The sequence below is a fragment of the Camellia sinensis genome, chromosome 12 (assembly GCF_055761805.1).
Source record: "Camellia sinensis isolate YWXY chromosome 12, ASM5576180v1, whole genome shotgun sequence".
Lineage (NCBI taxonomy): Eukaryota > Viridiplantae > Streptophyta > Magnoliopsida > Ericales > Theaceae > Camellia > Camellia sinensis.
Genome location: NC_138972.1, coordinates 144291554 through 144309785, shown reverse-complemented (window position 1 = coordinate 144309785; position 18232 = coordinate 144291554). Strand labels below are relative to the sequence as shown.

The window sequence follows — 18232 nt, the reverse complement described above, 5'->3', positions numbered from 1 at the left end:
TGCTGCACAGACTGAACCGAAGAGGCTCCCTGATTGGTCCGTAAGGCCTGAACTGACTGCGTTGGCTGGTGACTTGTGTCTGTCTCGAACCAGATGCACCAGGTGTGCCACTCAACTGTGGGCAAAACCTCTTCAGGTGCCCCGCCTGTCCACACTAATAACAAGTGAGCGGCTGGCCTCTACCCTGACTCTGGCCCTAAGAACGAACTGAAGATGATGCTGCACACTGCCCTCCTCCTCTCTGTGGGCAAGCTGGAGACTTATGGTCCAACTGACCACATTTGTAATAAGTAATGTCTCACTGACCGCCTCTCCCAGAACCCGAACTCGGTACTGAAAAGGTAGATCTCGAATGCCCTCCCTGGGACTGCTGAGGATTAGAACCCCTATGACTCTTACCGTCCCCCTAGCCATCCTGACTTCTCTTGGAGCCCCTCATCATCTCCTCCTCTACATGCATAATGGTCTCAAGGTGGGCTGCAGCCTCCACAAGGCACTTATAATCTCTAATCATGGAACCGGCAACCCTAAACATGAGTCCGGTCCGCAACCTCTTCTCAAACTCCAAACATCTACGCTTCCCGGTCGCCACTAACTCCGGTGCAAACCTAGACAAGCTAGTAAAGGTGGCCTCAAACTCTGCCACTGGGGTGTTCAGCTGCACCAATTTGGAGAATTGATCCCTCAACTTCTCCCTCACCATAGCAGGCAAGTACTTGTCTTGGAAAGCTTCAACAAAGGCCTCCCAAGTCGCTCCAATGCGTCCCCGAGCATACTTCCACCACTAACCCGTGTCTCCTTTCAGCTGGAAAGACGCCAAGGTCACTCGCAAGCCCCCATCTTCGATGTCAAGCATCTTAAACATCTTCGTCATCTGCTCTAGCCACTCATCAGCCTCCAGTGGCTCCTTAGGGTCACCCAAAAACTCGTCCAGATTCGACTAGAATAACTCCCTCTTCAGAAAGACGGCCCTGCCTCAGCTACTTGGGCCTGGACTTGATTCTCAGCCCTGAGAATGTCTATAGATTCCCTCAATGCTCCGGCCATTTCACGGGCTAAGGCACCCATGGCCTGCTGACCTACTGGCTCGGCCACATTGGCCTGACCAACTCCTTCCTCCTGTATCGGAATCTCATCCGGTATAGGCATCTTCTGCCTCCTAAGCCTACCACGCCTACCACCACGACCTCGTCCTGACATCCTAATAAAGGTAACAAGGACATTAGCACATTCACAAATGTGCCGAAGCTATTTCACTCGCGTCCTAATACGATGGACAACGGTAATTCACTCCACTTAGGCCTCGTTTGGGAACAAGCTAATTTAGTAACTTTTTAGCTATTTGGCTAAAATATGAGCTAAAAAAAATTAGTATGTTTGTGATGACTTTTTGGCTTTTTACGAAAAGATGTGCAAAAAGTAGAGAGAAAAGAGAATCTTTGACTTTTTAGTATGAGTTGTTGGCTTTTTGGCTAATTTAGTAAATTTTTGACTTTTTGGCTAAAAAGTTTGGTTGCCAAATGAGGCCTTAAGCACATAATCACATAAACACTTATGAATTTCATTTTCGGATAATGACCGTCCCGTGGCGTTGCTAGAGTTGCAGTTAGAAACAGCAGTGATCAGGTGCCTTTCTAACAGGACTTCCAGAAACCCATAGACCCGATCAACATCCTAGAAACTAAATTTCATACCCATATAGTCACATAAACACATAACATTACACTTAAGTTTCTAACAAGCGAGACAAACCTATCGTGGTATTAACCACTTCCCACGTACCCAAAGTATTCAAACCCGGTACACTCTGATACCAAGTTGTAACGCCCTCAAAATAAGACATACGACAATCATTCACACAATTCATGAACATAGAAGAAATATTATATTTCCATTCATCAGAGTCTTCTTTACAAACGATAGTACATGTTAGCAACAAAATGAGTGCCCTACGGGCTTACATCTTTCCAAGTAATAACTTGGTTATAACAAAAGAAGAGTTCTAACTCTTTACATATAAAGTCATCGGCTTGAATTTACATTTAATCATTAAACAGAATAACAAAACATGGAGCCTTCAACTCCTAAACCTCCCAAGCTAAGACCATGGTGGCAGTGTGTTCCCTATACCTGAAAAATGGTGTCCCAAGTAGGGTGAGCCAAAGCCCAATAGAGATATGCTAAACAGTATATGAGAATTAACTAAAACATTAGCATCCGATAAATGTTTAATACTTGTAAACCAACTTACACCATTTCTATAACCAACCAACATTCACATCATAATAAATCTACTTTCCCTTGAGTATCCAAATCAATTCATTGACATAGCTCAATATTATTCAAACAATTCAAGACGAGACTACAACTCATTTATTAACACTTCAATCATAAACATCATTCGTGCACTTCCATTATCTTGCTATTTTACGGAACTACGTCCAGGGAACTGGCACCCAAATATATATAAGATTTTGGGACTTTCACCCTGGATACTTCGGCCAACTTAATTATCAATGGAGTCCATCCCCTATCTTCTTCCACATAATGGAGTATATCCCTTATCTCCTCCCAAACAAGATACATATACAATGTATTTAATACGTCATCATATACAATGACCAATTTAAATCACATATTCAATATTTATATCCAACCGTCATATTCAATGACATAATCCAATTGATTAGTTTCAATTCACCTAATCATCATGCAGTTTCTACAACATTCATGGCTATCCTCCACCGATAGCCCAAAACAGATATATCTAAACAGATAAATAGATTTCTCAATAGATAATTTATCACATTTTCCATAGGTGAGTAATTCATTGATCCAACTACACCATCTACTCACAATTTCCTCCAATTTCATGATTCTCAAACTAATTTTATATTTCCACATTTATTTCACTGTTAATACAAAATAGTTATTTAATTCAAATTAGTGATTTTTTCCCATTTTGCCCAAAAATTGCACTCAAGGCCACATTTCACCTATTATACACAAACAACCCCATTTCCAAGACCTCACATACATATAGAACCGAAAAATAAAAAACCCCTCTTTTACTATTTCAAACTCAAAACCCAAACTTCACCCAAACCAACCATTTATACAAAATGACCAATATTTATGTTAAAGCTCATAGTAATTAGTAGATTATCCCTACCTCAAGAAGAGAAGATGAGCCGAGCAAGAGAGAAACTCCAAAGATGCCGAAACCCCACTCTATTTGGTTCAAAAGGTAGATCTTGAGATACTCTAACTTTTTATCAAATGAAGGAGGGTGAGGAGATCACTAAATCTAGGTCAAAATGTAGAGAGAGAGAGTATTTTAGAGAGAGATGCTCTCAACTTAGGGTTTTGGAAAGTTTTAAAGAGAGAAAGGATAGAAAAAATGATTTAAAATGTCACTTTCGCGATCTGATATACGCGCAGTCCGTTCGAGCAGAGAGTTTGACGCTCGAGTGTCAGGCACAAAAATTTGACCCACTCGAGCGCGATGGAGGCCGCTCGAGCGCCAAGACACAACAGCAAGGCACTACTTGCTCGAGCGCAATGAAACCCGCTCGAGCGTAGAATACACTCGTCTAGTATTTTACAGACTTCAGACAGTCGCTCGAACGCCAGAGGGCCGCTAGAGCTCAGACCCGCTCGAGCGTAAGGAACTCCGCTCGAGCGTTAAAAACACTTCTGCAGTATTTTTGTAGACGCACAAAGTACTGAATGATTGCAAACCCCGCTCGAGTGCAAGAAGGCCCGCTTGAGCGGAAGACCAAAATTTTGGGCAACAAGGTTCTAGACCAACTAGCAACCCACCTGTTCTAAACACGCTTAAGGCATTCCAAAACTCAATTTCAAAGAGTAAGATGGTGGAAACAAGATATAGGCAACAACATACAACCACGAAACCCGAGTCCGGACATAGTGAAAGTCGGGGAAAAACCTGGATCGCTATAGTGAAGAACAAACCTCTATACAACACTACCATCCCAAGCAAGACACCAAGATCAACCCACTTTGTATAACCCATCTCTACTTGCAGCACATCTCTCAAAACTTCATCGCCATCGATGGTACTAAGCAGTCCTCATATCTGCACATTACTCGGAAATATAAGCCGTTCAAACTCATTCTTATACAACCCTTGATACGCATACTTGTGGAACGCAATATAGTACAATGGGTACCTCCAAAAGATCTTAGGGAGATCATTTGGCAGCCATAAACTTAACATCATCAGACCTTGAATTCCAGCTCCGACGATGAGAACCATGAGGAAATTTTGAACGGTACTAGCCACAATCATCATAAGGCTCTCCACTAATGTCATACAGGCAAAAAAAACTAGAGTGAAGAATACAAATTGTTCACTTCCTCCATGAAGTCCAACGAGATAATAAGCAATTGCCCCGGGGATTAAAAAGATGAGGAGCAAGTATGGTGTTGGCGAAAGTATGTTACCAACAACAAAAGCTCTAGCGCCATAGTGCCCATTCAAAATTTCCCGGCCAAAGATCTGAGTAGAAGAGGAAAGAAAGGAATAAGCAAGTTGGTTAGTTAACCGATAACATAATTGATTATCAACCACTCATAATCTTATGGGCCTCATATGGTTTGAGACTTGTAGATTGTGAGTGATCAGTTCTGTGACTAGTTTCGGTGATATAGGACTCTTTCTTGTTTACAATAAGCATTTTTATATGCATAAACTAAAGAAATCATATCAACTTATTACCTTCATTTCCTCTACAAATGAAGGGAAACCGCCAATGGCCATGATGGTTAAGAATGAAGCTACGAACATAAGCATTAAACCTCATGCCTAATATACACAAACCCACACATAATAACATTTTGGTGTTACCATCAATTTGAAAAGTTTAAATAATGCTTTCTGTTAAAGAACAAGCTTCTTTATAGTCCGTTAATTGGACTGGAGGGTCCAGTTGGGATATTGCGAGCCTATTTCAAGCTTGTCTCGATAAGCTAATCGTTTATCGTATATGACTCACCGAACTGGTCATCCAAGTAAAAATAAATTAGATCCAACATCAGTAACTAACCAATGATCAGATCAAATCAAATTGTCTTTAAAAAAATGGATGACAAGTATGATTTTGAAGACAAATGTGGATGGTCTATGTTCAACACATTTGTTTTCAAAATCGTATATGTCATTCATATTTTTTTTAAAGACAAATGTAATCCAATCATTGGCTATTAATGTCTAATTAATTTGATGTTTTGCATAGATGATCTACTAAGTAAATCTTACAAGATGAACAATTTGTGTCATGACCCAAACCCACCCCTATAGGTTTAGCGTCATAACCGGCCAGTAATCCTTGGATTACCAAAGGCCTCTTAACATAATAATATATAATTAGGGGCTGCAGAAGCAAATACATAAAATATACATAGTCCATCGAGCTGTGAAGACATACATGGGACAAATACTCTTAAACTTTTATAAACTTACGAGTGACATCAAAAGATACAGTATTTACACGTCACTACATGTACATATAAACAGAAAAACTTGTTCGTGGAGCAAAAGAAACAAAGTCGTATACATTCATAACAACATAACCACTAGACTTGACTTAACCCAGAACCTCCTCAAGAGGCACAAAGGTTGGCTGACAAAAACTGAAACGCCAGGTCCTCAACTCTAAGCCTGGTCACATGCTTGATCACCTACATACATAATATAAATAGTGAGCGGGAGCCCAGTTAATAATATCAAAGTAAAAGGTTAAATAAATGATGTCCCATAACCAATTCAGAATTCAGAGTTCATATCGAAACAAATTCACATTAAATTCTTGTTCTGAGCATATACAGAAACCAGAGTTTATGCTTTATTTTACATGGCTTATCCGTTAGCACTAACAGATCATTTACAAAGTATCTTAGATCATACTTGTCAGTTCCATAGAGGAACCTCTGGCCGAGTATGGATAACTTGTTAGTTCCATAAAGGAACCTTTGGACAGGAAACGGATAACTTGTCAGTTCCATAAGGAACCTCCAGCCAGGTATAGATAACTTGTCAGTTCCATAAGGAACCTCTGGTTCGGGTACAGATAACATACTTGAATCATAACATAAATACCACAAACATTTGTCAGAGTTTGACAAGCATTCATAATATAAAACATGTCATTTCATAGAACAGATCTTATTCCATATACATAAAATAATTTAACTTGAACATAGCTTTACTAAGTTATTACTCACAGAAAACAGATGGCTCAAAGTAAACAGACAGAGTAAGCAATTCAGAGATTTTGTGGCGCGTGACCTACACAGATACAGAACGAATATGTGCTAAATTACACACCCGAAGTCATTAACTTGGTTGTTTCTTGTTTTGGTGTATTTCTACTTTTCTATCCTTATTATGATGTCTTAATTTTGGCCTATGAATGCCTAGGATGCAATGAGGATGCAAAAATGCATTTGAAAATACTTAACAAAATTTGCTGAAAACAGAGTCCTCGCTCGAGCGTAGCGGACATGCAAAACATGAGTGGTCGCTCGAGCGCAAGATTTGTCGCTCGAGCGGTCTGCAAACTTTTGCAAAAGTGTTGGTTGCTTGATTTTTCCGCTTGATGCTCACTCGATGCTCGCTCGAGCGTGAGAGACATGCCCTCGCTCGAGTGCAACTTTTGCCGCTCGAGTGGTCTGCAAAACATAAGAATTTTTGGAAGCATGCATTTCATGCTCGAGCGGACTTCTGGTCGCTCAAACGGAAGTGCACACACTCAGAGTGGTCGCTCGAGCGTGGATTCCTTCGCTCGAGCGTAGGAACAGAATTCTAGAATTTCTAGAATTGCTTCCAAGCTTCAAATTCAACCCCAAAGCTGCAAATTATGGTTTCTAGGGTCAAAAACTTGAGGAATCACATGTGAACTTGGAAAACATGAAGAATTCAAAATCATTTCGCAAAACTAAAGCCCAAAAGCATGCCAATTGTGCAAAACTCAATTTAAAACTTGAGAATGTGATATAAAAATGACATGCATGAATTGTCTTGACTTCAAAACTTCCAAAACATGATCTAATACCACAAAATGACTTGAAACTTGATGCATTCTCAAAGGTAAAGTGAATTAGCAACATATATGAGGAAATTCTTAAAAAATAACTTCAAAATGTTAGGAATTATGCATGCATGCATGCTTGCAAGATATGAGTCAAATTTCTTCCTTTCTAGTTCAAATCTCAAGTTCACATACTTAATCTTTTGAATTCATGTTCTTTATGCCATAATCAAGGAACTTAAAGGTTGAATTCTTACCTAGACTTTCCAAAATGAGAGCTAGAGGCTTAATTCTTGAATCTCTAAGTTCAATTTTTCATCTTCCTAGCAAATCCCTTGCTTGAGCTCAATCTTCTCGTCACTCTCCTTCTCTCACGTTTTTGTGTGTGTATAGGCTCAAGAATGTGTTGAAAATGAAGAAAAAATGATGAGTGGTGTAAAAGGTGCTTTATATAGGCTTGGGATTAAGTAATTCATTAATCAAGCTTCATTAAGCATTAATTATTCTAATTTAATTGTTTCGAATTGAATTTCAATTAAACCTACCATAAAATTCTAAAAATCCTAATTAACACAAAAATCAAGTCAATTTCTGAATCGGATGCCAATAAGGCCTTCAATTTGCAAACCGAAACGAAAACATTAACAGATCTTTCTACGTTAAACAGATACAAACACACATAAGGCAACATATGATGCAAAATTTCTCTTTAATTACTTATTAAGCATAATTAAGTATGGATTAACGTTAATCATGGATTGGGGTTGTTACAGTCTTTCCCCCCTTAAAGAGTTTGGTTCTTCAAACTCGAGTTACCTTCATTCTGGAAGAATACCGGATTCCAAGGAAACAACTCAAGGTATCTTCTCATCATGTCTTCTTCTGTCTCCCAAGTTGCATAAGTTCCTCCATGATTCTGGAAATCAACCTTCACTAATGGAATTTCCTTGTTTCTCAATCTTTTGACTCGGCGATTCACAATTTGCAGTGGCCTCTCTTCGTATGTATAATCATCTTTTAAAAGTACATAAGTTGGCTCAATCACATGTAGTGGATCTCTTAAATAATCCCGAAGCATAGAGATATGAAACACAATGTGCATATGTTCTATGACTTGTGGTAAAGCTACCCAATACGTCACTGAATTAATCTTCTCAAGGATTTCACAGGGTCCAACATATCTTGATGCTAATTTGCCTTTCACGCCAAATCGTGTCTAGCCTTTCATTGGAGTCACCTTAATAAATACGTGATCCCCGACTTCATATTCACTGTCTCTTCTTCGAACATCGGCATAGCTCTTCTGGCGGCTTTGTACAATTTTTAGTCTTTGTCGAATCAATTTCACATTTTCAGTTGTTTCTTGTACCAGTTCTAGTCCCAACAATGGTCTATCACCTACCTCAGCCCAACAGATAGGAGAACGACATTTCCCTCCATTCATAGCTTTATAAGGAGCCATCCCAATACTTGAGTGATAGCTGTTATTGTATACAAACTCGGCTAAAGGAAGGTAAGTCTCCTAATTCCCTTGGAAGTCCAACACACACATCCATAGCATATCTTCTAAAGTTTGATTGGTTCTTTCGAATTGACCGTCTGTCTGTGGATGATATGCACTGCTTAATCTCAATTCAGTCCCCAAGACCTGTTGCAAACTCTGCCAGAATCTTAATGTAAACTTGGGATCTTTGTCTGATACTATGAACACTGGAACTCCATGTAATTTCACAATCTCATTGACATATAAATTAGCCAACTTATCCACATTATACAAAGATTTGACAGGTAAAAAGTGAGCAGATTTAGTTAGATGATCAACAATAACCCAAATAGAATCCATACCTCGAGAAGAACGAGGCAATCCTACGATGAAGTCCATGGTAATGTGCTCTTATTTCCATTCCGGTATTGGAAGCATCTATAATAAACCAGCGGGTCGTTGATGTTCAGCTTTGACTTGTTGGCAATACAAACGTCGGGCTACAAAATTTGCAATGCTCTTCTTCATTCTAAGCCACCAGAAATTCTGTTTCAAATCATGATACATCTTTGTGTTTCCCGGATGCATGGCAAATTTGAAGTTGTGAACTTCAGTCATGATACGTTTCCTTAAATGAGAACAATCCGGCACATAAAGACGACTCTGAAATTTCAACACATTGTTTTCAAATACAAACCCGGGCCTTGGTTTTGAGTCAATTTCATTCACGATCTTTTTCAGAAACTTATCTTGTAGTTGTTTCTCTTTAATTTCTTCGATGATTGCAGACTGGACAAAGATAGCAGCTAAGATCTCACCTTGTTCTCGCAATACAACTTCAATCTCATTCTTTTCCAAATCACATAGCAATCCTTTCTGACTGGTGAGCAAACATGACAAATTTCTCATTGACTTTCGGCTCAAGACATCTGCCACAGTATTAGCTTTTCCTGAATGATATAAAATCTGTAGATCATAGTCTTTGATCAATTCCAGCCATCTTCTCTGTCTCATGTTCAGTTCTTTTTGGGTAAAGAAGTATTTCAAACTTTTATGGTCGGTGTACATCTCGTAAGTCACACCATACAGATAATGTCGCCAAATTTTCAAAGCAAACACCACAGCTGCCAGTTTAAGATCATGAGTCGGGTAATTCTTTTCATGTAGTCGGAGTTATCGAGAAGCATAAGCAATTACCTTTCTATTTTGTATTAATACACAACCCAAACCTTTATAGGATACATCACTGTAAATCTAAAATCCATCAGTACCATTAGGCAAAGTCAAAATTGGTGCAGTTACTAATCTGGTCTTCAATTCTTGAAAAGCAAACTTTCTTTGATCATTTCAATCAAATGATACATTTTTCTGGGTTAACTAGGTCAATGGTATAGCAAGTTTTAAAAAGTCTTTCACAAATCTGCAATAATAGCTTGCAAGTCCCAGAAAACTTCTAACTTCTAACACATTCGTTAGTTTAGACCAATTCACAATAGCTTCAATTTTCTGTGGGTCTACCGATATGCCATTTCTGTTGATTACATGGCCCAGAAAGGCTACGTTGTCCAGCTAAAATTCACATTTAGAAAATTTTGCATATAACTTCTTTTCCCTCAAGATTAGTAAGGCAGTTCTCAAATGATTCTCATGTTCTTCCCTGCTTTTGGAGTAAATCAATATATCAGCAATAAAGACAACAATAAATTTATCCAGAAATTGCTTGAACACCCTATTCATTAAATCCATGAATGTCGCAGGTGCATTAGTTACCCCAAATGGCATTACCAAAAATTCATAGTATCCATATCTAGTTCTGAATATAGTTTTCTCTATATCTTCTGCCTTGACTTTTAACTGGTGATACCCAGATCTAAGGTCAATTTTAGAAAACACTTGGGCTCCCTATAGTTGGTCAAACAGGTCATCTATTCAAGCTAATGGATATTTGTTCTTCACGGTTACTTTATTCAACTCACGGTAGTCAATACATAGTCTCAAAGATCCGTCTTTCTTTTTAACAAACAACACTGGGGCTCTCCAAGGTGAGGTGCTCAGACGGATGAATTTCTTGTCTAAGAGTTCTTGAAGTTGAACTTTTAATTCTTTCAGTTTAGAAGTCGACATTCTATACGGAATTTTAAAGATAGGTTGTGTTCCAGGTACTACATCAATGGTAAACTCAATTTCCCTATCAATTGGGTTTCCGGATAGGTCATTAGGAAACACATCAGGAAATTCACAAACCACAGGAATAGTTTCCACGCTGGTACTATCTAAAGATACAGTCATTACACTGCACAAGTAACCTCGACAACCTTTTCTCAACAATTTTCTGGCTTTCATAAATGAAATCCAGTATGGTGGAGGAACTACCCTATTCCCAGTGAAAACAAACTCAGGCATACCAAGTAGTTTAAACGTGTTGGTTTTATTCACATAATCAATAGTGGCACAATATTTCGACAACCAATCCATGCCCAATATACAATCAAAGTGGTCAATGTTCAAAGACAGCAAATCAACGTACAATGTCATATCGCCAATGAAAACATCACATGCAGGATATACATAAGTGCACATCATAGAACTTCCTAATGGTGTAGACACAGATAGTATGCAACTCATAGGTTCTAATGATCTAGCCAACTTCCGAGAAAAAGCATGCGATACAAATGAATGCGTAGAACCAGAATCAATCAGTACATAGGCATTCTGTGTACAGATAGAAATTATACCTAACACCACTGTCTCAGTATTCTGTACATCCCCAGGTACTAAAGTAAACACTCTCCCTTGCCTTAGTGTTTTATTCCCGGTGTTATTCTTGGCATTAGTTCTTGTATTAGGCCTCATTACAGGAGTAGATCCGACTAAACATGCTGCTGGATGATTTGCATTATCAAACCTCATTGGACATTCCTTAATTATGTGACCGGTTTTGTCACACCGAAAACACGCTTACGATGCACGATGACACATGCTTTTATCTTTCCTTCCACATTCTGAACAGATTGGCATAGACCCACTACTTTGGCTTGAATTGCTTAAAGATCCAATATTTTGCTTTTTGTTCGTAAAGAATGAACGACTCTTCTGAAAATTAGACTTAGATCTTTTGCTTTTCCATTCTGTTGTTGGTGTCTTGGCTTGTTTCATTGCTGCTATTATGGCTTCTGCCATTATCACTCTGTCTAGAACTTCCACATAGGTAGGCAATTTTAAGATGCCTACTCGGTCAAACACTTCCAGATCCAGTCCGTCTTCAAATTTTCATGCCTTCTTGTAATCAATATCCATCATATGTGGAGCAAATCGAGCCAACTCAGTAAATTTGGCCTCACATTCAACCACGGACATCCTGCCTTGTTCAAGTTCTTGGAATTCAGAAACTTTCTGATCCTAGAAACACTGAGAAAAGTATTTATCGTAGAGGATCGCAATAAATTCTTCCCACATCATATTTCCATTATTGTTTCGGATTAGCAACCACCACATCCAGACTTCATCTTTCAGAGTGTAGGTGGCCAGAAGGACTTTCTAAATCTCAGAACAAAGGAATACTTCAAATAGTTTCTCCATTTCAAGCAACCATGTTTCTGCTTTTAACAGTTCAATGCCACCCAAGAAGGTCGGTGGTTTCTTTTTCAAGAACTTCTTAGTTAAATTTATGAGATCATTGTTATCTGACTCAACTTGGATAGGCGAGGGAGGTAAGGGTTGTTGCCTCTGTTGTTGTTGAGTCATTGCCTCAGTGAAACATGCAAGCATTTGTTCCATACGGCTCATTCGAGCTTCAGATGATTAAGTTGTTCCATCACTTCTTATATTTTCCATTTGCTATAGGTAAACTGAACATTATAAACATAGGCAAATAGTCCTTTTACAATATTCAGATCATTTGTTTCTATATCATGTGATCATAATCAGATTTGGGTTTTCACTTTTAATAAACACACACTTACACATGCAGATGGAATGTCCTTACTTCTTATTAGGACATCTTAAGCTCGTATGGACTCGTGTGTGGTAGAACACATGCTCTGTACCACTCTGTTACGACCTAAACTCGCCCCTATAGGTTTACCGTCGTAACCAGCCAGTAATCCTTAGATTACCAAAGGCCTCTTAATATAATAATATATAATTAGGGGCTGCAGAAGTAAATACATAAAATATACATAGTCTATCGAGCTGTGAAGACATATATGGGATAGATAATCTTAAACTTTCATAAACTTACGAGTGACATCAAAAGATAGAGTATTTACACGTCACTACATGTATATATAAATAGAAAAACTTGTTCGTGGAGTAAAAGAAACAAAATCGTATACATTCATAACAACACAACCACTAAACTTGACTTAACCTGGAACCTCCTTGGGAGGCACAAAGGTTGGCTGACAAAAATTAAGACGTCAGGTCCTCAACTCTAAGCTTGGTCACGTGCTTGATCACCTACATACATAATACAAATAGTGAGCGGGAGCCCAGTGAATAATAACAGAGTAAAAGGTTAAATGAATGATGTCCCATAACCAATTCAGAAATCAAAGTTCATATCGAAACAGATTTATATCAAATTCTTATTCTGAGCATATACAGAAACCAGAGTTCATGCTTTATTTTACATGGCTTATCCGTTAGCACTAACAGATCATTTACAAAGCATCTTAGATCATACTTGTCAGTTTCATAGAGGAATCTCCGACCGGGTACGGATAACTTGTCAATTCCATAAAGGAACCTTCGGACTGGGAACGGATAACTTGTCAGTTCCATAAGGAACCTCCAGCCGGGTACAGATAACTTGTCAGTTCCATAAGGAATCTCCAGTTCGGGTACAGATAGCATACTTGAATCATAACATAAATACCACAAACATTTTTCAGAGTTGGACAATCATTCATAATATAAAACATGACATTTCATAGAACAAATCTTATTCCATATACAGAAAATAATTTAACTTAAACATAGCTTTACTAAGTTATTACTCACAGATAACAGATAGCTCCAAGTAAATGGACAGAGTAGGCAATTTAGAGATTTTGCAGTGCGTGACCTACACAGATACAGAACGAATACGTGCTGAATTACACAATCGAAGTAATTAACTTGGTTCTTTCTTGTTTTGGTGTGTTTCTTCTTCTTTATCCTCATTATGATGTCTTAATCTTAGCCTAGGAATGCCAAGGATGCTATGAGGATGCAAAAATACATTTGAAAATACTAAACAAAATTTGCTAAAAATAGGGTCCTCGCTCGAGCGTAACTTCCTACGCTCGAGCGGACATGCAAAACATGAGTGGTCGCTCGAGCACAAGATCTGTCACTCGAGCGGTCTGTAAACTTTTACAAAAGTGCTGGTTGCTTGATTTTTTCGCTCGACGCTCGCTCGAATGTGAGAGACATGCCATCGCTCGAGCGTAACTTTTGCCGCTCGAGCGGTCTGCAAAACATAAGAACTTCTAGGAGCATGCATTTCACACTTCAGCGGACTTGTAGTCGCTCGAGCGGAAGTGCACACACTCAGAGTGGTCGCTCAAGCGTGGATTCCTTTGCTTGAGCGTAGGAGCAAAATTCTAGAATTTCCATAATTGCTTCTAAGCTTCAAATTCAACCCCAAAGCTGCAAATTATGGTTTCTAGGGTCAAAAACTTGAGGAATCACATGTGAACTTGGAAAACATGAAGAATTCAAAACCATTTCGCAAAACCAAAGCCCAAAAGCATGCCAATTGTGCAAAACTCAACTTAAAACTTGAGAATGTAATATAAACATGACATGTGTAGACATTCCCTTTTTGACCGCCCTTAAGACTTTGGGGCCAGAGGTTGACTGCTCGATGATGAAGGCTATGTTGTGCAAAGGTTTAATTTCTTCAACAAGAAGAGCTCAAATCCCAACCTTACATCCCATTTTGGACCAAAACTATTTTGACCAAATTATTTTAGACCTTAAAACCCTCTCTTTCAAAATATTTTTGAAAATGTTTCTACAATGTTCCACAACTCGCATTTTGTTAAAAGTTACACTTTTCGGTAAACCGTGCAAGGATAAAGTGGAAATAAATGAAAGAGAGGTGAAATCTTTGAAAAATCTTTCAAAACACCTTATTTAGAGGTTTGGAGTTGAAGAAAATAAGAGTGGAGGGAAGAAACCTAATTGGGGAAGAAGTTGGGCCTGAACCGTTAAAAGAGAGAGAGTCGGGCAGCCTCACTAAATCAAGTCTATCCTTTTGTACACTTGAACTTTAGTTATGAGGCCACCACCATTGGAAAGTGGGCTTTTGGGGCTTCATTTTACACTCAAGAATCTCTTAAAGACGAGTCTGAATGAGAGAGATGTGGCTATTTGAAGTTAGACATCAATCCAGTTAGGACCAAAACTGAGAAACTTTCACTAAAATAGTCATATCTCTTTGCAAACTTAGAATTTAGATGTGAGGCTGCCACATTTGGAAATTGGACTTCTGGGGCTTCAATTTAGACTCAAGAATGACCTGCAAATGAGTTTGGATGAAGGAGGTATGCCCATTTGAAGTCAGGCCCAAAAAAAAGTTTTCTGGCCAGCCATGGGGAAGGTTTTCTGGCCATGTGCTGGCCATTTATGAAGTTTTTCGGCCATAGATGAAGTTTTCTGGCCATCAATGATGGCCGACCGGCCATGGGTGTCAAAAGTTAGATTTTGTGCAGATATTTACCTCTAGCTGTCTCCATACTGCTCCAGCTGTCCTATATTGATATTTTTGACCTGAAGCCATATATTTCTATATATAGAGAACCTTCTCTATTGTTTTTAAGGTTGGAAAAATTTTGGGAGTCTCTTTCTCTAGATTTCTCTCTCTCTTGAACTTTTGTGCAAATTAGCCTACATACACTTCAAGTTTGCCTATCAACTCTCAATCAAAGTTGCTTATCTTTGGGCTGAGGTTACTTGAGACCCTCTTTGAGCTTTAGAAAGTGTTCTTGGATTGATTTATTACCTCAATTGTGTCTTGGCTTCAAGAGGTATAGCACTCTCTTTTTAAACTTGTTTTGCACAATTGTTTTCCTATATCTTTCCGCTATTTTGGGACTCTTTTTGGCCTGTCTTTGGCCTGTAAAAAACTCTATTTTTTTGGCCTAAAAGTGGTGGTTTGAGGCCATTTTTAGTTAAGGGGTGGTTCACCTTTCTTGCTTCTTTGCTTGTAAAGCTTTTGTGCCTTTGTTCACCACTTTCAAATCAAATTTTTTGGGTCTTTTAACCACTGAATTTTAGAGGTTTTTCAGTGGTAAAATCACATTTTGAAGTCCAAAATTGGAGGAGTTAGCCTCCCCTCCTTGTGTCTTGTTTGCATGCCTAGTTAGCTTCATATGTTAGCATGTTTTTCTAGCTTTACTTAGCTTAAGTTCAGTATGTTTTAGCCTCTGAAATAGCCTGCTTTAGCTCTGTTTTGGGCTGTTTGGTTCATTTGAACTTTGTTTTGTGTAGTTGTAGTGTAAGCCCTTGCATTAGCTTGTTGTTTTAAGGCTTTAAACATCATTGGTGTGACTTGGTTTCATATTTTTAGTGCTTTTATCACTCAATTTCAGCACTTAAATCTCTACAATCCCCCTCAATTCTTCACTTTTGATTTTCTTTGAAAGTGGTTTCAAACCACTTGTTTGCCTAAGCGTGAAATTAAGGTGTTACTCCTAATGGTTTAATCCCTTAGGGGGTTCATTGCTAACAGTGTAATGCCTCTTTCATACCCAAAGCAAGTTGTGGTTTGAGCCCTCTTTTCATTAGAGGACAATCATCAATGGACTCAATTGATTAATGAATGGTTTGGTAATTAAAATGAGTAAATGAAATTGGCAAGTAAAAGTGTGCAAGATAAGCATTATTTGTGTTGCATTGCATGTGTTCAAATCGAACGTTAATTTGAACACAAGAAAAATGGGATATTTCATACCTAAAAGTGATGAAATGTTCCATTTTCCTTGGTCTCCGTTGCCCTTGATCATGCATGATAGGGTGGTGCTCATTCAAGTCTTATTTACGCATTTATCAAAATTGTACAACTTGGATCTTTAGCCATCATGGAATGAAATTGCTTGATTGGTGGTTTTGGATCCAACTGTGTCACTCATTTGAGGTTTTGAGATGATAAGGAGGGGTACAGTACAAACAAACCCATGGAAAAACCTTCCTTTTACTCAACCCTGCAAACAGAGCCCTTCGAGAGCAAAACGGAAGACTTTTTGGGGCGAAAATCAAGTGCATGCATCTTTCACTTCCCGAGGCGGAGTAGTGGCAGCATAGTTTAATGCCTTGCATGATTAGTTAGTGTGCATTTGTTTTAATTAATTAGTTTACTAGTTAGTTAAAGTGTTGTAATAATTAGTAATTAGCTTAGCTAGTTATTCATTAGGTTTGTAATAATTAGTCTAATTAGCTTAATTAGATTAGTTTAATAAGCATAGCTAGTGAGTTAGCTCTTATTCATTCGGACCCTCCTTTGTGAGGGCATATTGTTATAATAAGTGTGCATGCGTGTGTGTATGTTTTCCAACCTCACGTCTTTCACCCTTTTATTTAATCGCTTTTGACGGTTAGATTATGGATCATATTTCAATTAGCATATCGCATGCTTGCATCCATTCATTCGTATTGCATGCGCCGCGGCTCGACGTATCATTCGAACTGCATTGTCATTTCAATACTTCGTTGAATACGTGTTTAAATCGCATGTCATTCAAATTGCTTCATATGCCATATTAGGAGCCGAGCCTATTAATTGTATTATTGCATGTGTTACATTAAGCATCGTAACATAGTTAGGATCATGCATCTTTCTAACTGGTTTCTATTTTGGCTTGGAGTAATCGGTAAGTTTTTAATGCTTTAGCATACTTGTATAAGTGTGAATGTTGCCATAATTAGTATGCTTGCCATGAGGCTATGTGCTTAAATGCTAAACTGCATGAATGCCTATGGATGGAGGCTTGTTGTTTCAATTGGAACAATTCAACAAATGTAAGTTTTAAACCCACTTTGTTGAATGGCAAATCATGTTTTAAGCCCACTATGTTTGGTAGCAAAACCGCATCTTTAAGCCCACTTGAAATGGCAAATTCAAACCATTTTCGCAAACAAACATGAGTTGAATTGTTCTAATTTGAGTAAACTAGTCTATACTTGCTTGTGCGCATCACATAGTAAAGATAGTTTAATAACCGAAATAAGAGCACATAATGTTTATAAAACATCATGTCATGATTAGTAGAAGCCGATCTTTGATCGGGCGAGCGGGGGTGCTCAATTCATGACCTTCTCCTCTCGTACCTAAGTTCCCAAGCCGAGGCAACTTTGATGATGACGGACACGTGGCCTTTGGCACGAGTCAGGGTTTCCTAAATTTTTCCAAAATAAAATATTTAGGTGACGACTTTGTATCTGGCAAAGTAGTCTAATTTTGGCATTATTTGATTTAAAATCTATTTTCCAAAACGATTTGCTGGATTTGGAATCTTTGGTGTTTATCAGTTTCACATTGCACTTGTGAAACTAGATTCAGAACCGCGGGAGTCTGAACTGTGAGGCCTTTATTCCAAACCTTCCGAAAGGGAGGCGTGAAAAAGGTGAGTCCACAGTTTCTGGCGACTCTCATGATATGATATTTTATCTACATTTACGTGTTTCTTTGTATTTGTATTTGTATTAGTGCACC

The 18232-nt window shown here is 38.5% G+C and overlaps 1 pseudogene; it reads right to left on the bottom strand.

Moving 5' to 3' along the window:
• The window catches only part of LOC114259704 (ABC transporter G family member 1-like), a 53397-nt pseudogene that overhangs the window by 1395 nt on the left and 33770 nt on the right, over positions 1 to 18232 (bottom strand).